At 38.7% G+C, this 23,779-nt stretch overlaps 1 protein-coding gene across 5 annotated transcripts in view; it reads right to left on the bottom strand.

Moving 5' to 3' along the window:
• Nucleotides 1-23,460, bottom strand: part of SORBS2 (sorbin and SH3 domain containing 2) — a 276,947-nt gene extending 253,487 nt beyond the window's left edge. For 4 of the 5 annotated variants that reach the window (XM_069095777.1, XM_069095723.1, XM_069095743.1 and 1 more), the window contains exon 1: nucleotides 22,877-23,460. The gene's annotated coding sequence lies outside the window, so the exon portion shown is untranslated. The remainder of the gene's footprint in view (nucleotides 1-22,876) is intronic. The other variant, XM_069095759.1, reaches the window with a different exon arrangement.
• Between the last annotated feature and the right edge of the window lie 319 nt (nucleotides 23,461-23,779).

The raw sequence follows: 23,779 nt of genomic DNA, 5'->3' as shown, positions 1-23,779 counted from the left end.
TGTATCTACAGCCTCGAAGGTTCCTTTTTAACTCAGTTTATGATTGAGCGATGTTGTATTTGATGAGGACTATTATGTGACCACTCAGCTTACAAGGATCAATTCCTCTTACAAATACAAAAATTTTCTTAGAAAATTCAAAGGAGAATTCATTTGTGACTCTTAGATGGTATCTTTGGAAACAGGTACTAACGCTCAAATTACAATGTAAAGAAATAAACCTCTTAAAATTGAATAATTTGCCATAGCTCGGTTTTAACCATTTCCAAGTAAAAATGAGAAACTCTCACAAGACCTGGGTTTGTCATTTATATTCCCTTAGGAGACAGGATATCCACTGTAGGCTTTGTTAGTTTTAGGCGTTTCTGTGTGGGATATAATTTCTCGCCTGATGGAATATGAGTTAATGTTCAAAAAGTCATAAGAGGCAAGGGATTTGGGCTGTTATTTCTTATTCATCAGTCTCTCCACCCACCAATTCAGAGGTCCATAAACTTGGACTAGAATTAAATGACCTCCAGCATCCTTTTTTGATCAGAAATTCCAGTTAGCTTGAGAGTTCAGCAATGTGTTATAGTCAGTGAATTATATACAAATGGAATTTTTCCATATGAAGTACATCTAAAAAATCTCTTATATAAATGGATGATCTTTTAACAAAATATATTCTTGCCAATTTTCACAACTGCCAAATTGTGTCTTCTAAAATTTTAACAGGTGTACATTATGGTTTTGTTGGCATATGTTATGAATTTATTATTAAACAGCACATTGCCTAGAAGTCAGAGAATTTTTTTTAAAGCATTCAATATTTAAATGGCATTTGATGCATGTTTAATAATTTGTATAAGAAGAGTAATTAACTTACTCTCATGCCATCTGTACAAAGGCTTGACAAGACCTTTTCACAGAAAGACACTTTCACAGACATGATCTCACGGAGAAGTTAAGATAATGCTTTGTAAAGTCATTGGTGTGGGGGTGCTGGTGTGGGGGGCTCAGCACATTCACTTCACCAAGGAAATGACTTCACTCTTCTGCTTTGGGGGCTCTGAACCTTTTGTATATTCTCCACAGTGCCACCTAGTTACTTATAATCATCTCCCTGTTTCCATCTCATTATTATTGGAGCTATTCACAAGATCTAACAGAATTTTGAAATCTTCATTTTTTCCAAAAGTAGGTCATGTGGCCCAGGTTATTAATGTCCAGTGGTGCTGCCAACAGTCACACTTGACTCGTTCTAAATAGGAGATCAGAAGCAAATTCAGTAAATAAAATTCGGAAATGCTGTATTAGACCAACTTGAATATTAGAGATTCATTTATCATGTGCTCTTTTTTTAGGACATAACATGGGTGGGCTTAGCACCAACATGAGGCATCATCCAGATTGATGCTAGTACCTGTAATCACACCCAAACACACACACACACACACACACACACACACACACACGCCCCTATAAGGGAGAATACCCAAACAAGTGCTGTGGGCACTGTATTGACCCACCCTTTCATCTCCTCCCCAATACTCATTCTTCCTCTTACTACTCATAATAACAGCTAACATTCATAAAGCAAAACAAGTTAAGGTTTGCAAGTATCTTACACACTATATTTCATCTGAGATTAATAACACATAAATTACTCCTCTATCCCACACCTCAAATAACAGCTCATCACTGCATGTACCAGAAAACATACATCAGTAGCTCATATACTTCCTGATACTTCTTTGTTTTTGGAGGCAATCAGGATTAAGTGACTTTCTCAAGATCACACAGCTAGTAAGTGTCTTAAGTTTGGATTTGAACTCAAGTCCTCCTGACTCCAGGTCAGTGCTCTACCTACCGCCCTACCTAGCTGCCCCCTTCCTGATACTTCTAAATGTTTCTGTGGAAATGCCAGTATAATCAGAACCCCTTTTCAGCTACTTCAACAAGAGTGGGAGTTGGGAAGATAACTTTACATGTCTATTGCAGAAACTAGAAATCTTTCCATTTCCCAAGTCCAACAGGAATGGGCACACATCTCCCTTTTTTTAGATAACAATGTGATCTTTCCATTCATTTAGAATGTGAAAGTGCATGTATGTGAAGAGGGGAGGGTACTAATAAATCAAATGGAATTGCATAAATATAAATATATAAATCTAAATTGATACACTTTAAGGCATATAGTGACAAATATTATTTAACTTCTCTTTGCCTCATTTTCATAAAGAGTATTAGTATGACCTCAAGAGACAATGTATCAGCCAATAGGAGGGTGCGAATATAAGTTGAATGCAACCCCTTTTTCAATAGCCAACTATGGGGCTTGTCTCAAACACAATTACAGCTACCCTTCATCCATTATTAACCAGCACACTCCCTCCTATGATTCCACACCTTCAGCTGCTAACCAATTTCCCAAACTTGCCCATTGTGCCCCATAGGCCAGTCCCTCAGGACAATTATAATCCAACCAAAACCCAGGTGACTACATCCGTAAGGGTTACACAAGTGCCAATGAGAAAATCTCCACATCCACCCTCCCCAAATTTCCAGGATACTGAGGGCCCAGTGATGGATCACTTGGGTGTTATGGTAGGGTAGTCTCTGAACATCCCTCATCAACCATTGAATCAAGATAACAGGTCCACTAAGGTACCACCTTCTCAGAGGGCAGGGCGAGTTTCTTTTAAATTCAGTGTGAAAATATAATTCATACTGGAGACAGGAATTAGATAATATGACTGCTGGTGTTCTAACATTGATATGTTTCCATTTTAATATATTAATAATATGCTGTATAATATAACACAATATATTACATAGTAAATAATATATTTAACATATTAAAATCTATTTTTTCAAAACATTTAATATACTTTGTTTCTATAGATAACATTTCTATTCCAACTGAATTCAGAAAGCACTAAGGATGCATTCAGGAAAAGTAACAACGTAACCAAAAAATCATCCTTATCTTAGCAAAACATATTATGTTATTTGTGCTTTGAAAATAACCTAGCTTACTGAGATCCTTTTACATCACACTACCAATCTGTATGTTAGCTATCCCTTATAACTTGATAAAGAATTATTTATGCAGCATGATTCTGTAAATTTAATAAATCCCTTCACTGATTAAAAAAAATTTAAGTCCAAATACAATAAAAATCTTGGGCTACATTAAGAAGACAATTACTTTCAAAAACAAATGGGACATAGTTCCACTGTAGTCTCCCATCCTCAGATGACCTTTGGGGAAAGTGTTCACTTATAGACACCACATTTTGGGGAGGGCACCAAAGGAATGCAACCAGGATGGTGAAGAGCCTGGAGTCCATGCCATGTAAGGATGAGCTAATGCATCTAGGGACATTTGGCTTACAGGAGAAAACTCAGGGGGTCACCATAGCTATTTTCAGGTACTGGAGGGGCTGTCTATGTGGAAGAAAGGTTCAAAGTTGTTTTTCTTGGCCCCAGGGAGCAAGAGGTGGAAATTAAAGAATGACAAATTAGCTTAATGTAAGGGAAATTTTAATAATGAGGATTGTTTAAAGGGAGAATGACTTGTCTCTGGAAGAAGTGGGTTCTCTGTCATTGGTGATCATTAAGCTAATATTGGATGACCACTTGGCAGACATGCTGGAGAGGGTCTCCTTTTTTGGGTCTGGTTCAAACTAGAGTCCCTAAGGAAACTGTAATTCTGTGATAATCAAATTAGAAAAACTTGAGAATCAGAAGACTTGATTTAAATTTGAGCTCAGACATTGAGCTATGACTATGGATGAGTCCCTCTGAGCTCATTTCCTTTTTAATAAAATTTAAGCAATAAAATCTGACTATAACTTCTGTAGTTACTAGATCGCCAACTGCTTACCTGAGGTCTCCATCTGGTCTCATGGCACCTCTAACTTGATGTATCACAAGGCAACTTCATTCGTTCCCTTTCATCTGCCCATCCTTTGGACTTTTACTCTTCTGGTCTGTGACACACCCAGTTTCCAAAGTTTTTGTTTTGTTTGGCACTTGCCTCTCCCTAGTTTCTTATATCCAATCATTTGGATTTCCAACTCTAAATCTAAATAAAGTTCAATAGCTATACATGTAAATATATACATAACCTTATCGGGTCCTATTGATTCCATTTCCATAAATTCGAGATTCAGAACCCCCTATTGACCACAGTCACCACCCTAGCACTCAGGCTTTCACTGCACCCAACTGGACTAAACAGCTTTCAGAATAGGTTTGCCTGCCTCTTCTCCCTCCCAGATTAAATTCATCTTTTAAATTATTATTAGATTAACCTTTAAGTTTTTCACATCACATACCACAACAAATTCCAAATGAACAAAAGGCCAAGTATACTATAAGTAATAAATAGCCTCCTAAAATGTTTAAAAATCACTAATGATCAGAGAGGGACAGCTAATGAAGCAGTGGACAGCTCTGGATCTGGGGTTAGGAAGACCTGAGTTCAAATCTGGCCTCAGACATGTATTAGCTGTGTGACCCTGGGCAAGTCACTTAACCCTGTTTGGCTCAGTTTCCCCATGTATAAAATGAGCTGGAGAAGGAAATGCAAACAAACCATTCCACTGTCTTTGCCAAGAAAACCCCGAATGGCATCATAAAGTCAGACAAAACTGAAGGGACAATAGAATCCCTAAAAGTGCCAATAAACATGTGAAAATATAGACTACACTCTCTAATGGTTTATCCTGAGATCTCTCCACATATACTATGATAATCCTCTCAATATATGTTTTCTGGCAACTATACTTACCTTTTTCAACTCTTGCCAATTGGGACAAAACGATTTTTGAATAGCAGCAGACTTATAGAAAAAGCAGAGCTTCTCAGGACACCCCAAAAGACTGTTTCTCCAAAGAACTCAGTCATTAGTATATGTAAGTTGACTTTCTAGCAATGATTAATTAGAAAAGTATTCATTTACCTAAAAAGCTAGCTAAGAAAAAAAGACATTAAATTGTCCCGAATTTCTTGGTCAGCCATGCAGTTTTAAATTCTAAACCTTGCAAATATCATAGAAGTAAGGCATCTGGGGCAGCTAGTTGAACTCAGGAAGACCTGAATTCAAATTCAACCTCAGAAACTTACTAGCTGTGTGACTCTGGGCAAATCATTTACCCTGTTTGCTTCAGTTTCCTCATCTGTAAAATGAGTTGGAGAAGGAAATGGCAAACCACTCCAGTATTTATACCAAGAAATCCCCAAATGGGGTCATGAAGAATTGGTAGTGAGGCAAGAAATTTTTCTAACCATTTTCTACTTTTTTTTTTTAATTGCATGAGAAACATTAACTAGGAAAGAGTTGGTGTAGGGTTATGGAGAAAACTCCCTGTCATCCCCTTCTCACACATACTCCCTAGTTGAGAGTCTGAAAGACACTGATATAAAATTGGTACTTTTCTAATTTCTTATAAATGTGAGACCCCAAGATTGGAAAGCATAAAGGCTTTGCCAGGGGCTCCCCGGCTATGCAAGAAGCGCATATCATCTTCCCTAGTAGCAGCTGTGAAGTTGACTTACCCTGTTCTTTATTTTTTCTTATCTATAAAATGAAATGCTTCAGCTCCAAGGGTGGGTTAGGAATAGAAATTAATAAAATGACTGGTGTCTAAAAACCAGACATTACATGAATGGAAAACAGTCATCAGGGAACATATTTTTACAGTTACCATCTTTTGGTTTTTAAGTTTTCCTTCCGGAAAGTGCAGGCTGTGAAATTTCAATGTATATTTTTGTACCACTCATCTTAATGAAAGCGGGAAGGTCGCAGGTCTAGGTTCCAAGATAACTGTGAGCAGATAATACCCTTCTCAGTGATAGAAACTTCAACTGAGAGATGCTTTCATATTTATGGTATATACCAGGCCAAAAGTAGGAGAGATCTAACATTCCCAACTAAGCCATGCCAGACTAACTTTGGATTTAGAAATTGATCTGATAAAATGAGGGTGATGGCTGGCTAGCTCCTCTTGTTTTACCTTTTCTAATGTTCTTTGTTTTGTTTTGTTTTTTTAAGATTGGTTCTCCCTACATTAGCAGCCACACACTGGCTTAATTTCATTTCTAATTGACATAGGAGCCATGAGCTACTTTATTTCTGTGCTGTTTCTCGCCTCCTGCTGTTAGGAGCTACTATATTGTGGTCAGATTTGTGTGGATACTTGAATGGCTTATCCTACCACAGTTTAGAACTCCCCAGCTCAAGAGATCCACCAATCCCAGCCTCTGCAGTAGCGGGGATTGTAGGCATATGTCACCACAACTGGGATAAATGGTTTTACGAATTCATTAACAAAGTATTCATAATGCTTTCAGAAAATAGCACACAAATGAAAAACATTTTATTCACCCGAATACATACAAATTATAGAGGCAGTATTATCCTTGTGAAAGCAATTCATGGCAAAGACAAGAAACCAGAGATACAGAGTCACAGGGTCACAAAGCAGGTCTTCAAATTATGTCTATACAGGTAAATGAAATATACACACAACATGCATTAGTAGAATTGGTCTCATTTCAGGATTTATTCCTACCACAATCTGAGTCACTGACCCAGAAAATATGTTTTCCCAAATATACACCTTCCCCAAATTAATACCAGGTTTTGGCAAAAGGGAGATCCACGCTCTACTGGTCTGAATCCTGTCCTGACTATGGGTTAGCATCATATAGTTAAATTATGTGAGAGATTAAGCTTTAAAAAACAGTCATATGAAGGTTTTAATGGAGTTAGTCCTTTTGATTGTTACTATTTCCTATTATAAAAAGTAGGTGCCTTAAAAAGAGTTATTCTGTAGGTAAATGACAAATGTTGGAGGGGATATGAGGAAAATGAGACATTAATGCATTGTTGGTGGAGTTGTGAACTGACTCAACCATTCTCTACAGCAATTTGGAAGTATGCCCAAAGAGCTATAAAACCATGCATACCCTTTGAACTAGCAATTGTTATTACTAGTTCTGAATCCCAACAGAGAGAAAAAAAAAGGAAAAAGATCTATATGTACAAAAATATTTATAGCAGTTCTTTTCTGGGGGCAAAGAATTAAAAATTAATGGGGTGTCCATCAGCTGGGGAATGGCTGAACAATTTGTGGTATGTGATTATGATGGAGTACTATTTTACTATAAGAAATGATGAGCAGGACGCTCTCAGAAAAAGCTAGAAAGACTTGGATGAGCTGATACAAAGTGGAATGTACCATGTACAGAGTAATAACGATATTGTAAGATGATCAGCTATGAATGACTTGGCTATTCTCAACAATACAATGATTCAAGACAACTCTGAAGGACTTATGATGAGAAATGCTATTCATTCCCAGAGACAGGACTGACGGTGTCTGAAAACAGATTGAAACATACTTAATTTTTTACTTTTTACATTTTTCTCGAGTTTTGTCTACGTTTTCTTTCACAACATGATTATTATGGATCTGTTTTGCATGACTACACAGGTATAACCTATATAGAATTGCTTGCCTTCCCAACAAGGGTAGAGCACGGGGAGGGAGGAAAGGAGAGAATTTGGAACTCAAAGTTTTAAAAACGAATGTTAAAAAATATTTTTACATGTAACTGGAGAAAAATAAAATACTAAATGAAAAAAATTATTCTCCTAGGAAAAAAAATAGAGTTATTCTGACATAAGGCTTAACAGCACAGTGCATACACATACACCCCTACACCTCTACCTGTTGTATCTCTCCCCTCCTCCTTTCTTTTTGCATTCCTATTCAATGATAGGATAAGTAAGTATTGATTCCCTCATGTTGGAATTTGAATGGAACATGTTTGAGTAATGGTTTCCTAATACTATTACCTTAAGTTATTTTTCATTGGTATGTTTTAGTTCAACTTCTGTTCCCAGAATTAGTACCTCAACAATTCAATGGATCCATAATTTTCACTGATGTGGGTACTTTTTCCAGTCACAGAAATTAAAACCATCCTTGTCCTCTTGTTTATACAATTCTTGTTCATGCTTCCCTCTATTTCCCACTAAATTCAGCATAGATGATTTAAGCAACATTTGGAAGGATGTGATCCAAGTCTTTTAATTATTAATTTTTCTATTTAATTAGTTATTTTAATTACTAACATTTCACCAATATTAGTAAAAGCTTTGGGGTATGTTTGCCTCTTACCTCTTACTCTCATTCATTAACAGTGAACCTTCTTTTGTAGTCCCCGATAATAGCACCCCTTATTTCTAAGATGCTATAGGTTATTTCTATCAATTTTATCTCTTTCTATCACCCTTTAGGGAGCCTATAGTTTTGATTTCTTTGTGGTTAAGATGTCCTATCATTCACAGTCATTTATCAGGGTAATGAGGATGTTCAAAGACTGGATTTCTTTGATAAAATACTATCCAATTTCCAAAATACAATGTCTCATAATTCTTTCTCCTACTCAATTCTGGGCCCTTCTCATCGAAACTTATCAGGGCCCATCCAAGATATATTTATTGGCAGACTAATTTCATAAGTTGCAATATGCACTTTTTGTTTTTGTTTTGCTTTTTGGAGGGGGGAAGGCAGAGCAACTGGGGTTAAGTGACTTGCCCAGGGTCACATGGCTAGTGTTATATGTCTGAGGTCAAATTTGAACTCAGGTCCTCCTGACTCCAGGGCCAATGCTTTACTCACTGTGCTACTAGCCACCCCAATATGCACTTTTTAAAAAGGTTTTTCCTTTTTTTGGATTGGCTACCTAGTGAATCCTCATTGAAAATGTCCTGAATTGGGTTTTAATCCTTGATGCAATAGCTTATTATTATCCACAAGCAAGAACTTTCCATTTGGATTTTACATAGGAAATGTCTCATGCCACTAGCTAATATATTTAGCAACCAAGTTTTTCCCATTGTGTGCCTCAGTTGCTACTGATGATCAGAAGATCAATGAACATATTGCAAACAGTAGGCATTTTAATGTTTTTGGAGTATTGGAGAGTCTACCAAGCAGAGAACTACGTAGGAGCCCAAAAGCACTGGGAAAACCCACAACTTGGATGGTTTCCTTATGTGGAACCAAGAGTTTATTTTGTTGGGATTATTTTCTCTCTCTTAAATTGCTATGAGGCATTAGTTTTACCTTTTTTTTTTTTTAATGGGACTTTAAGATCAGGGGTTTAATGAATTTCAATAATGTTTGGTGCATGGTTTGAATGTGTAAAAGTATAATGGCCCCAAAAGAGCTGATAAGGTAAAAGATGCTGACTACTGCTGTCAGCAGGTGCTGGATGAATGCTGGTTCTTCTTGTCAGAACTTCGGTACCCAGAAACCTTCACTGTGAGATCCTTAGGGAGAACTAAATACCTCTGCAGGAGATAGCTACCCACTGATAGCAGCAGATACAGAGACTTCTAATCTTTTGCATAAGTGCAGAGCCAACATCTGTGCTAATGAAAATTTATCAGCAAAATTTTTAAAAGCACCAATCTTGGCTAGAATTCTTATTTCAATAATAATGACTGACATTTACATAGGGCTTTACAATTCAAAAATTGATTAGCATAATGTCATCTGCTCCCCACACCGACCTATAAATTGGTTACTAAAGTTATTCTGATCCACATTTTACAGTCAGGGAAACTGAGGCTCAGGCAGGTAGAATGATTGCAAACAATGAGGAAATATGAGCAAGATTTGAACCCATCTTCCTAATTCCAACTCTAATACTCTGGTCTAGTTATCAAACCGGGTCTTCTTTGTATTATCTCATCTTTTTTTTTTTCATCTTAAATTGGGCTGCTGGACTGAGAGCTATTTTTGCTATGGGTCTCTAGTTTCCCTACACTAAGCCCTAACCCAGATTACAGCCTTTAGAAGATGCCAAACCACTCAGAGTATTTAGAAGTGTCTGAATGCCTGATGGCTTTTTGCCCCGTTCCTCAGTCCATCTCAACTAGTTTGTTTTTTGTTTGTTTTTATTAGAGAAGGGATTTGAAAACAGCAATTCTTTCTGCCTGGAAATGTAATGCCCATCAACTCTTATAGGGACATAGCTCTCCCATTTAAGGGGAGCATAAAAAAAGAATTTTTCCACCAGAACTGTATACCTCCTACTGTTGAATTCAAACTCATAAGATTCTACAGAAAGAAATTTTTAAAAAGTCAGACCTACAGAAAAACATAACTGGAAAAAAATGAAGGCATCAAGCTTACAAAGCATTAGGGGAAAACTTTTTTTTTATTATAATATGGGAGGGAATCAGGAGAAAGAAAAATTTACAAAGTACAATGAGAATCATTAACCTTTAGGAATTCGACAAATATATGACCCAGAAATAAAAAAAAAAAACCCAAAACAAAACCCAAGAGATTGTGAGATGTGAGATCTGGCCACCATGCTTCTGAATGGGTACAGAATCCAAGTTTGGAACGGTACAGGTTTCCTAGAGGATTTGGGAGGGAAACATTACCCTGATAGTTGCAATTTAAATCTTGGTTTATTTTCATCCTCTCCAGTCTTCTCCAGAAGTTTCTGTCTTCAACCATTCCCTTCCCCTCCATCTCTGTTCTCTTTAATCTTGCTTGGTCTGCCTGTTCCTATTCTTTTGCCTCTGAACTGGTCCAAGTCTCTCCCAATCTTTAAAAATGCTAACTACAGCCTTCTATGCCCTCAAGCTACAGTCCTATACAAACTCCTCCCTTTCTTAGCCAGACTCCTAGAAAAAGCTATTTGGACTCTGCCTCTGGGCTTCCTTTTTCTCTCTCTCTTTTCTCAACCCTTTGTAACCTGGCTGTCAGCTTTAGCAAGCTGTAACTGCCCCTTCCAAAGTTACCAATCATCTCTGAATTGCCTTATCTGATGGGTTTTTTTACTCAATCCTCCTTGATCAATCTGTAGCAAAACTTTTCTGTATAAAGACAGGGTCTATACCTGTGATATCATTGATATAGAGAATCCCCAAGCTCTTTACAAAAGAAAAGGAATGTTAGCCCACTCTGTCCTGATTCTCCTAAACCCTCTTTGACCATTCTCCCATCCCCTAATCTGAGGCCTATCCCAAGGTTCTCTTTTGGGTTCCCTTTTTTCCTGTACCTACACATACTCTCCCTCTGGGACATCATCAGCTCCCACCGGTTTAATTATCATTTCTGGGCAGATGACTATTGGATCTATATATCTAGCCCAAGTCCCTCCTGAGGCCCGGTCCCACATCATGAATTGCCTTGTCAACATCTCTGAATGATCCATAAACATCTTGCACCACAGGTCTAAAAGTGAGCCTGTTCTCTCTCTCCCAAAAACCCTTCCTTCTTCCAAAATTCCCTGTTTCTTTTAACAGTCCCATCATTCTTCCAGTCTATGATGTGTGTAACCCCGATATTCACCTCAACAGTTAACTCTCCTGGAGTGGCTAGGTGGCACAGTAAATAGCACCGGCACTGGAGTCAGGAGGACCTGATCTCAAATCCAGCTTCAGACACTTAACACTTACTAGCTGTGTGACCTCGGGCAAGTCACTTAACCCCAACTGCCCAGCCTTTCCCCCTCCCAAAAGCAAAAACAACAAAACAACAAAAAAGCAAAAACAAACAAAAAAAAACCCAGCTAACTCTCCCATACTACACATTTCTACTCATTTGCCAAATCTTCCCATTTCTACTTCCAAAATACCTTTTGTATTTACCTCCATTTTCTACCATTTTGATGCTCTTGCTTGGACTAATGCAATGACCTGATTGGTCACCCTGTCTCTCCTTATCTAACCCCTCCTCAATCCAGCTGCCAAATGGTTTTTTTTCTTAAAAAAAAAAAAAGGTCTGCTGGTTTTACTCTTCTGCTCAGTGAACTCCGGGGTGAGTTCTCCCCCCCCCCCTCCCCCCCCCCGCCCCATCCCTCTGGGATCAAAAATAAATTTCTAACTCTTTGCAACTTGACCCTAATCTTTCCTGTTGCTGTCCTGTCATTTCATTCATGTACAACTCTTAGTGACCCCATTTGGGGTTTCTTGGCAGAGATACGGTCATTGTTTGCCATTTCCTTCTCCAGATCATTTTACAGATGAAGAAACTGAGGCAAACAAGGTTAAGTGACTTGTCTAGGGTCACATAGCTAGTAAATATATGAGGTCACACTTGAACTCAGGTCTTCCTGACTCCATAGGGCCTGTTCTCTACCCACTGTGTTGCCTAGTTGCTCACTCTATCTTTCTATTCTCATTTTAATAATTTAATTTAATAAGTTAAGTAATTTCATAAATAAAATTATTTATTATCCTTTTCCTACACTCTATAATCCAGACAAACTGCCCATTCTATTCCTCACACTGAACCCTTCATTTTCCAACTCTATGCCTTTTGCCCCTACTGCCCCTCGGTTTGGAATGCACTCCTTCCTCATCCTCAACTCATAGAATCCCATCGAGAAACACATCCCACCATTCTACAGAGGGCCTTTGCTGATGTTCCTCTCAATTTCCAGGGCTCTTCTTTCCAAATTTCCTTGTTATTCAACTACTTTGTATTTATTCTGCACATATGTACAAATATAAATCTACATACACATTGTGTGTGTGCATGTGTGTGTGGAGTGAGAAAGTGAGTGATAGAGACAGAGTAACAGATACATACACAGGGACTGACAGAGGGATATACCAAGAGAGACAAAGACTCAAAGATAAAGGAGAGAGAGAGAGAGACAGGCAGAGACAAAGAAACATGTACAAAAATAGAGACAGAGGGAGGGAGAGAGACAGAAACAGAGACAGAGACAAACCAAGGGAGATAGATACAGAGAAGGGTAGATGCAGGGATGGCAGCTCAGCATGGTGGATGGAAAGCCAGTCTTCAGGCCAAGGAGACTTTGGTTAAAGTGCTTCCTGAGATACACAGTGTCTATATGATGCTGAGGAAGTCACATCATCTCAGCGCTCTGGAAACTTTCTCTTGCAGAAAAAATGCTGAACCTGTACTGTTTGAGAGAGTTTCCTCACCTGGGGAAATTCTAGAACCAGCCCCAATCCCTGCATTAATGTATGTGTACATATTGGCCCCCCCACTGGAACATAAACATTTTGAAAGCAGGAATTTTTTTTGTTTGTTTGCTTTTGTGCCCCAGGGCTCAGTACAGGGTCTGGCACCTAACAAGCTAACAAAACACTGGTTTTCTCTCTCACCTGTAGAAGGAGGGGCTTCTACCAGATCTAATGCCCCTTCCAGCACTGAACCTAAGATCACATGACTGGCTGGCAGAATCAAACATTCACCATTGAGTATGGTATGTTTCTATTCATAAAAAGTTCATGCTACAGTTAACAAAACAAAATTGGAGAAATCAGGTTTGAAGCCAAAAGGAAAGTCTTATCTTTAGTTTTTTCTAGTTCTTTATTCAAAGTAATTGATCTTCGCTTCAATTAGCCTGAAGAATTCTCATTTAACTGCTCTAGAATCTACTCAGATTCCTCAGAATGTCTCAGAGTGCTTTATTAAGTCATATATATACACACACATATAATGTATATATGTATATATACATACATACATATACACATATATGCGTGCATATATGTATAGACCTACAATTATGTATTATTCATAATATATAATATAGAAATATATATAACATCTGTATGTTGCATATAATATAGAAACATAGAATATAGTATACATTAATACATAATTGATATTTATAGGTGCAATATTTATATAAAATAAATATACAATAATATTTACATAATATATAATACCCAATATATTCATATGTATACATAATATAATTTTATATAATATATAAGATATTAATTTTTATACTCAATATAATATATGTATTCATACATATATATTCTGATATTCTCTTACTGAATCTATTGGACAAAGATAGCTTAATGAACTTAAAATGCTTCTATTATGAAGGTAATACTTTGAATTCATAGCAAGCATGTAGTCTATGTTATTAACTATCTGAAGATACAACAACAAAATAAAATAATCCCTGCCCTCAAAGAGCTTCCATTCAAAGGGAAACAACATACAGAGAATAAATACAAATAAATATTAGCTAGTAAAGTCCAAGTTAGCTAGGGAGGGTGGGATCAGGAAGAGCTTATGAGGTCATGTAGAGAGAGTGTAGAGGAAGAGAATCCAAGATCTAGGAGAGAACCTTGGAACATCCCCACAATTAGGGGGGCAGAGTTTATATGATGAGCCAGTAGAGGAGCCCAAGGAGAGGTCAGACAGATGGAGGGGGAGAATAAGGGCAGAATTGTGCCACAAAACCCAAAGAAGACAGAGTGTCCAGAAGCAAAGGGGTCAGTAGTGTCCAATGCTTCAGAGAGGTCACAAAAGATGAGGACTGAGGAAAGACCATGAGATGTGGCTAGAAGAGATCATTGGTGAGTGCAAAGAGTGCTTTCAGGTGAGTGAATGAAGTCAGTTGTCAGATTGCAAAGGGCTGAAGAGTGAGAGGAGAGAAAGCAGAGGCAATGAGTGTAGACAACTTTTCCAAGAAGTCTGGCTGTCCACAGGAGGAGAGAAAGGGAAGGAAGATACCTCGAAGGCTTGGTAGGGTCTAGTGAACATCTTTTTTTTTTTTTTAAGTTGGGGACATCTTGGGCATGTTTAAAGACAGTAAGAGGGAAATTAGTGAATGGGGAGAGACTGAACTTAACAGACAAACAGAAAAAGAGAGACACATGGAGAGGGAGACAGAGCCAGGCAGAAACAGGATGCTTAAGAAAACAATCTACCTGAGAAGACAGGAGGGGCTGGCCTTGGTAAGAAGCCCCAACTAACAGAAACTAGAGGAAAGGAGGAGAGACGAGCATCTGAAGGGGTTTTGGCACAAGAAGGGAGGAGAAGAGCTCAGAGGGAATGGCCTCAAACTTCAACAATCATCTAATTGACTGCATAATTAAATTAAAGCAGCATGCATTCATCCATAAAATAATCCTCTTAGAAGAATATGTTGATCAATTCAAATAGAGTGTCATAGAGTAAAAGGGTTCTCAGAGGCTCATCTTCGAACAGGAATCTACGTTACAACACCCCAGTGGTAATCTAGGGTTTGCTAGAAGATCTCTAATGAGATCCTACTACATCTAGGGGCAGCACTTTGGGATAATTCTAATTGTCAGAAAAGCATATCCTTATACCTGACCCTCCAACTCTCTTACCTCACTAAGTTTTCGCTTCTCCAGATTCAACAACTCTGGCTCCTTTAATTCATCCTCACATGGAATTGTCTGAAGGTCTTTTGCCCATCCTGACTGCCTGCCTCTGCTGCTAATGTATTGCCTTCCTAAAAGATGGTGCCCAGAAATGAACACAGTACTTCCAATTTGGTATCATCAGGTCAGAGCACAAGATCATCTCACTGGTCCTGGATATTATGGCTCCTAATGTAGCCTAAATTTCTATTAGCACTTTTGACTATGGTGACTCATGTTAAGTTTACAATCTACTAAAATCTCCAAGACTTTTTTCAAGCAAACATCCATGGCCTCATATCTTGTTCTTCTAAGGTTGATCATTTGAATCCAAGTCTAAGATTTTATTTTTATTCAATTTCATTTTATTAGATTGAGCCCAAAACTCTAGCCTAGAAAGACACACCACCCCCATAATCATTCAGTCCAACTTGTTAGCAATCCCTCCTAGAGTTTTGTAATTGATGTCTTTATCTGAGTCATTAATTAAAAAATCAGGGTCACAGGTAGATGGATTCCTGGGACATGCCTCAGGAGATCTTCTCCTAAAGCAACAAGGAGAAGCAAGGACTAGTGGGCTTTGGGTGGAGCCATTCAACCAAAGCTAAACAATTTAAGCTTTGCTAGGCCACACCTCTCCTTTCTTTTCCTCTAGAATAGCTATGAGACTTTGTAAAATATTTGTTATCAGTACAAAGAGTTGAAGTCTCAGGTTGAGAAGATCAATATTCCTGTCCTCAGTTTGAAACTCAACTCTTACACTTAACTTAGGCACAAAATCATAAGCAAATCACTTCCCCAGGCAGTTGTTCTCTCCTCTATAATATTTGTACTATCAGCCTAATGGGGTCCTTGTGCAGAAAGCTGTTCATAAATAATATGTCTGATTATTATAATTATTTTCATTTAAAATAAGACTGCTACTTTTATTCCAAACTTACACAATCACTAGCTTTTCTCTCCCTCCAAATTTGCTTCTCCATAAATAAAAAAAGCACAATCCTTTCAATAAATCCTTTAGTCAAACAAATATACAACCATTTCCAAAAAAAAAATAACAGCTAGCATTTATATTGCATTTTAAGGTTTGCGAAGCACTTTATATATGTATCTCTTTTAATCCTCATTACAACACTGTAAGGCGCTAGGATTATCTCCATTTTACAGGCATCAAACAGAAGTTAAGTGACTTTCTCAACATCACACAGCTAGTAAAAGTCTGAGGGCAGCATTCAAACTCAGATCTTCCTGACCCCAAGTCCCATATGATATCCATTTTGCCACCTAGCATGATGTCCCATCTTGCATATTAAATCTGCTACCCCACCCCATCAGGGTTGTATGCTTTGGTCAATATTGCTTTTTCTACATTTTTTCAGCAATCCTAAAACTTCTGGGAAAATGAGTAATTCATGATAAACCATATTATGTTTTGGTTAATTCAAATACCTTAATATTGTTTCTAATTTAGTCCTTTAGGTGTCAGGTACAATACATTTAACTGATTAATTTTTCTACTTCTACTTGATGTCATGACATGAAATCATGATAAATTGCATTTCAGTTAATGGCTGATACCTTTTTCCTTTTCGTGGTGGTTTATCTTAATATTTCCAAAGGTCTGTGTGAATATTCGCTTGACTGACACATTATATCCCTTCCTTTCCCTAATTATAATAACAGCTAGTACTTCCATAGGGCTTCAAGGTTTTCAACAACTACAATTATCATATTTCTTTATCCTTGTAACAACCCTGGGAGGTGGTGTGCTATTAAGTAACCCCATTTTGTTGTTGTTCAGTCATGTCTGACTCTGTGTGACCCCATATTTTGGCGGGGGGTTTTGGCAAAGATACTGGAGTGATTTGCCATTTCCTTCTCCACCTCATTTTACAGATGAGGAAACTGTGGTAAACAGGGTTAAGTGACTTGCTCAGGGTCACACAACTAGTAAGTGTCTTAGGCCAGATTTGAACTCATAAAGATGAATCTTCCTGATTCCAAATTCAGTGCTCTAACCACCTTGACATCTAGCTGCCCCTACACCCCCATTTTACTGACAAGGCAGAGTCAAATGACTTGCTGGTGATCACACAGCTAATTAAGTGTCAAAGGTCACATCTGAACCCAGTCTGACTCCAGATCCATTAACTGCTTTTTAAAGATGATTTCATCAGTAGATGTGGCCATAAAAAAAAAAAAAAATTACCCAGTAGCTAACCTCCTAGTGAATATCACTTTATCCAGGTTGGTTCTCAAAAAACAAACACAACAGCTTTTGCTAAAGCTATACTAGAAGTCTTTATAGCTTTACAAGATCCTGCCAATGGTTGCTTTATGGGGCAGAGTCATCAATAATGGTGTGGGAGAGCAGGGAGTATTAACTCCATTATATGACAAGGTATTTGAGGAAGGGACTAGGCTCATTTATTCATTAATGGAGTTGTTGAAAGTAGAGCCTGATGGCTACAGTACAGTCAAAGAACAAAAGCAAAGAAAAGAACATTTTACTACTCGTCCTCAGATCGATAATTGTGTTGTCCAAATGTGGGAAAAGCAGGCAATAAAATCCCTATAACACTGCAGTCTTCAGGCATGTCAGTTTGTAAAAGCAAACCTCTCTCTAAAAGAAACAGTGGAAAGGATCCTACCAAGAAGACCATCTTTGCCTCAGACAGGAAGACAAAACTTAGAGAAATTCAAGCCAATTCAATTCAGTAAATGTTCATTATGTGTGTAGCCCTGAGGTAAGCCCTAGGCGTACCAGGATGAAAAAATGTCCCACAAGAAACCCCCATTCTACTAGAAGGAAACAAGTATACAGATAAGGCAGAATGTCTTTTTTTTTTTGGAGGGGGAAAGGCAGGGCACTTGGGGTTAAGTGACTTGCACAAGGTCATACAGATAGTGTCAAGTGTCTGAGGTCAAATTTGAACTCAGGTCCCCCTGTCTCCAGGGCCAGTTCTCTATTCACTGAACCACCGAGTTGCCCCTACAGATAAGGCAGAATTTGAAAGATACAACATGCTGTAGAGACATTTTAGGAGGGGGAGGGAGAAAACCCCCCAAAAACTTTTAGTGAAGTAGATTGGAGAGAAATCCATGAGGGACATCACATTTAAGCTGAGCCTTGTGGGAAGACAAGAATTTTGATAGCATGAAGCATGCATGTGTGATAACACATGCACCTCCATTTTGGCTGCAATGTAAAAATAAGGCTGGAAAGGTAGAGTGGAATAGGATGGTGAAGATCCTAAAATGTTAGGATGAGAAACTTTGTTGGGCTGTCTTCCTTGTGTGGCAAGGCCAGGGATGGATCCCATGAAACCTAGGCCTATTGATGCTATCTACTGCTTCCTCAAGCAGGTGGGAGCAAAGAAATACTCAGGGGCTGAGTTAAAAAATCACCCAAAGGTTCAGAGAAATGGGGTATAATTCTAGTGCCTTCTCTTGGTGGGTTATCTTCAATTCATCCCCCTGTATAGAGCTGGTTTGTCTAAAGTTATCTACATTTTTGTCTTCTCTTTATCTGTAAGCTCCTTGAGGGTACAGATGTCTTGTGTCCCAATAAATATTTATTGACTGAGAATGAAGATCAGGGGCAGCTAGGTGGCACAGTGAATAGGGCACCAGCTCTGTAGTCAGGAAGACCTGAGTTCAAATACAGCCTCAGACACTTGACACACTTTCTAGCTGTGTGACTTTGGATAAGTCACTTAACCCCAATTGCCTTGCCAAAAAAAAAAAAAAGAGAGAGAATGAAGGCCAGCCACCTGAAGCCTCTGCTACAAGCTACTAAGCACTTAAAAAGTATAAGAAATTGTGAGAAACTTAAGTCCAAGAAAATAATTTTTGATATTTGGTGTTCTGTGCTCTCATTCTAGCCAGTGAGGATAGGAACAGAAGGAAAAGTATCGAAGTATAGTCCAATACCCCTAAAACATTTTCTGTGAGAGGTTGTGTAACTGTGGCCAAAATTGTGGTCCACGTGTCATGTTTTTCTTTTAAAGAAATGAAAGGCCTCTGGTTTTGTTCTATAAAAAAAAAGTTTTATTGGTGCCTTTTGTTTTTCCCACGCCATCATTCCCAGATAGACTCTCTCCATTCCACCCTCCTTCCAGCAAGCTTCCCTGGTAACAAGCAACATCAACCATAACATTGGTCATGTCTGAAAGTGTATGCAACAGTCTACACCCACAACTACCCAGTTTTTCAAGGAAAGGAGGAAATTGCATTTTCCCTTCTCTTTAGGGCCAAGACTGGACATTTTTGTTAAAACAACAACAGCAAGCATTTATGCAACACTTTAAGGCTTGCAAAGTGCTTTACGAATGTAAACTCATTTGACTGTTTTCTTTTTTCACTGAAGAACCCAGAAGTTTTCAAAAGAGGCATTGGATGAGATTAAGCATTGGGCTTACTGTTTTGAGGTTGAGTCACATATATATTTATAGTAGTAACTACATAAACAGTGAACTTAAAAATGACCAACTACATTGATCACCGATGACCTTGGTATTGACTATCTGTGGCAGGGCAAAAGAAAATGGGAATGAAGAAAATAATTTTGCTCTCCTATTTTTCTCTTTAAGATCAACCAATGGAAACCTGAAACTAATTTTTTTAATTCCTTGAATGAAAGAAACGTCTTACTTTCCAGTGATTCAACATTCAACTAAATTCAAACCTCCTATTCATAGGCTTTTTTCTGATCCCTCCCTGTTGGTAGCAAACTTTCCAATGGGCATAGCGTGATTATCTGTGTGTTACCTATCTACTAGGTGGTATGCTCCATGTAGTATATTTGGGAAACAGAAAATTTAGCTAGGAAGGTAGTCCTTGCCTTCATGGAACATACTGCCTAGTAGACAGGTAACACACAAATAATTATATATGATCAATAATGCTATGGCCATTGGAAAGCTAGTTACCAACAGGGAGGGGTCAGAAAAAAGCCCTATGAAGGAGGTTTGAATTTGGCTTCAAGTATGGTCAGGGTCTCAGTAGGAGAAGCAAGTAAGAGAAGGCGTGTGTGTGTGTGTGTGTGTGTGTGTGTGTGTGTGTGTGTGTGTTTAGGACCTGAAGAGTAGTCCAATTTGACTGGAGAGTAATATGAGATAAACTCGGCAAGGAAGAGTAGCACCAGATGGGAGACAGTATGAGGTTGTGGAAAGCATACAAAATTGCCCCTGATAGGCTATGTGGTTTTGATCAAGTCACACCACTTCTTTGGGACTCATTTCTCCAGTCTTAAAAGTCCCCTTCTCTCTCTTCTCCTCCCCTCCCCCCCATCCTCTCCCCTGGGAGTATGAGTTTCACCTATAAAATGAAGAGGTTGAATTGAGAAAATCTTCAAGGTCCCTCCCAATGCTAACATTCATGAAGCTAGGAAACTAAAATGGAGTAGATCTTTATATCTCCCCTTCCCAACTTCAGGCCCCCCACCAAGTGCTTAGCACAGTATCTTGTAGGTAGTAAGAGCTTATAACTCTTTTTGTGAATAACTAAAACCCTTCAGCTAAGCCAACTTCAGAAGCTGAAAGCAATGTTCATTCTTTACCTAGATAAGCTAGAACAGTTTGAAAAAAGAAAAAGAAAAAAACTCAATGTAAAAACCAAACCAAACAACTTTCCATTATCCAGTAGGATCAGCGGTCCTTTGCCTATGACCAACAATCTTACAAAGATCCCAAATGTCCCAATTAACATACCTGCCTCCATCCAAATTCTATTCCTCCATGTCATCTAAATGTAAAAATATTTTCTTCCAGGAAGACATTTCCTTGTCTTACTTCTACAGATCCCTCTTCTGGTAAAGTGCTCAGGAACAGAGCTACAAGCTACAGTAGCTTTCCCAACCTTCTTGTTTGTTCACACAATGCTACTAGGCTTGAGTTTTTATTTCTACCATTTAACTAATAAATAAGTCTTCCTCCTTAGACTTCCTTTGAATATTCCAGGCCTTTCAATGAGAAAATCAACTCCTGGACTGTTCTCCTGAACCTCTCATTTTTTTTTTCCTAGTGGAAATCTTCTAATAATTTGATAGTCATTAAAATTGTGTACACACTTGTCTATGGGCTGAGTTCTCTGCAGTTTCCTTTCAGGAAAATGAGTGCCATCGAGGACAAGTATCTCCAGACAATCAAACTATGTCTCTTACAGAGGGGATCATAATTCTTCTGTTTTTGAGGGTGCTCTCAACACTGATTTACTTGTGGAATAAGTGACTTTTGCTCCAATACTCAAAAATACTATGCGAGGTATTCGCCTTAAGCAAATTATTTTACTTCTTTCAATGTAATTTGCATATCTTAAACTGAGCCAAGAAATCTTTCCTCTTCATATTCCTTATTAGCTGATTAACAGAACTTCCAAATATTCCTGGCTAATAGGCTGTCATTTTGAGAACCAAGACAATAAATAGTATTCATTTCAGGTTTTAAACAAGGCAGCAGAGATTTCTAATAGGCCAGTTGGAGCAGGGATTTAGGTAAAGCTTAAATGGAATTGTGAAAACGTGATTGAAACCTTTTCTGATCCTTTTCTGTGTCAGGGATGGTGGTCTGATTGACCTATTTCAAGCCATAATAATAGCTTTGCTCCACAGAGACCATAAATTTAAGAACTACTCATCAAGGGGTGAGGGCGTGTATGTGTTATGTGTTTGGGGGTGGGGTAGGGGGTTGCAACTCAGGCTGCAATTCAAAGTCTGTGCTTTTAGCAGGCAGCAGAGCCCAGGAAACATCCGCCTTGGATGTCCTTAGGTGTTTGTGTTGGGTGCGCTTTGTTGTGGGTTTCGCTCTCTATCTCTGAAACCTATCTGCCAGGGAGATTGTGCAATTTTAAAACAGCCAACTGCCACATACTATGGCTGTGCCGACCTCCATGCATGCGGAGGACTTGCTTTCTTTCTTTCCCTGGGCTCCAAACGGAGGCACACAATGGGTGTGTTGTCCTCTGGGTTAGCATGGTATGCGGGATGTCTGTGAAAGGAAGGAGGTGTGAGCCGTTCCTACTATCTACAGTCTTCCCAGCACAAGTGCCCCCCTAACCGGCCCAAATCATTTAGTCCAAGGGGTGAAAGAGCTACTAGGGGGAAAAATATGTTTGCTTTTATGACCTACATAGAAAACTGCAGTGGTTGGACAGCTTCAACCCAACCAAATGTCGGCATATGGTACAATGCAAGTAGGCTGATTTATAAAGCTTTTAGAATAAGAAGTGCATAATTTCTAGTTATTACATACGTACAAACATACATATACGCGCACACATATATTTCTCATGTTGTTTCTCTTAGTTCCTGTCACAGGAAGACATAAAAGAACCTATTGTATAGAAAGCCCCTGGCATTTGGTGAAGTAGACGATCCAGAAATACACGTCAACACAATTCATTAAAACAGCAAATATTTGCTTTCTGTCCTGAGCCCCAGAACTGCCAGTTCATTTCATCATACAATTTATGTAACAAAAACTTAATGAAACGAGTCTTTGTACCTGACACCATATTTTGGGGAGAGGGAGAATTAAAAGGTTTTCCTCTGCAAATAGAAATAGCTAAGTTAAAATAAAACACTCCAGCTGAGTTTAGCTCAAAGCAGCTGTCCTTTAAAAGCCCCGATATTTTGGTTTGGGTTTTTGCTTTTTTTTTTTTTTTTTTTAAAGATGCCTCTTTACTTACCTTGGGGCAAACAAGTGCTGGTGTCCAGGGGCAGTCCCGTTGGAAAAAGAGCCCGGTCCCCCCACCTGCCGATGCTTCCAAAGTCCTTGCAAGGATCTGCTGGCAGAAAGCGAGGGAAGCTGAGTCGCTGCCTTCTGAACCACAAATACATACACCTGCTTCTTCAGAGAGCCCAGCAGAGGACCTTAGGAGAAGAGGGTGACACCCTCCCCTTCTGGGTCACTGGCTTTCAGGACGAGCGTGCAGATAACATTGCAGAGAAACCTAGCCCGTCAGGAGACAAAAACCCTCTCCACTGGCTGATAGCAGAGAGGCAGAGCAGGGACTATCACACTGCATTCCACCCCCTCAGATCAGCTCCTGGGGACAGCTAACCAGCAGCCTGTTTTAGTGAAGTTGCATGGAATTTCCTAGCCGCAGAGATTAGCCTTCAGAATGCCCGTTGCTCCTTTCTTTCCAAATAGTTTCTTTCCCTGTTTTTGTTTTCTTTAAAAAAAAATTTATCCTTCCAGGATAAAACTCAGCATAATGTCACGCTGTTTTCCATAAGTAAAATGGCTGGTCCTGCAGAAAGCTCATTGGGTTCCACTGGCTTTTCGTAACCATAGCAACACCCAACAGACAGCCTTCTCCAGCAAGCATGGCTGATCATGTGCAACTCACAACACAGCATGTTAATTTCTTTTCTTATAAAACTACTCATTTCCCCCCCTTTCCTTGTACGGCTTCTTTTGTCTTTCTCAGTATTTCACAAGAGACTACAAGTCGTCTCTGATTTTCCGGCTTTTAGGGATAACTTTTTCCCCCCTTTAAATAATGAGCAAAAGCTAACAGTGAAACTGAGGGGGTGAAACCTTACTCTGAACTATCCAGGTTAATAGTATGCAAATCACTGTAGAAAGC

Source organism: Petaurus breviceps, unplaced genomic scaffold (assembly GCF_028583685.1).
Source record: "Petaurus breviceps papuanus isolate PSGF00001 unplaced genomic scaffold, PetGlider_PUasm1.0 126, whole genome shotgun sequence".
Classification (NCBI taxonomy): Eukaryota; Metazoa; Chordata; class Mammalia; order Diprotodontia; family Petauridae; genus Petaurus; species Petaurus breviceps.
The sequence above is the reverse complement of the archived record's forward strand: the minus strand, read 5'-3'. Positions and strand labels throughout refer to the sequence as shown.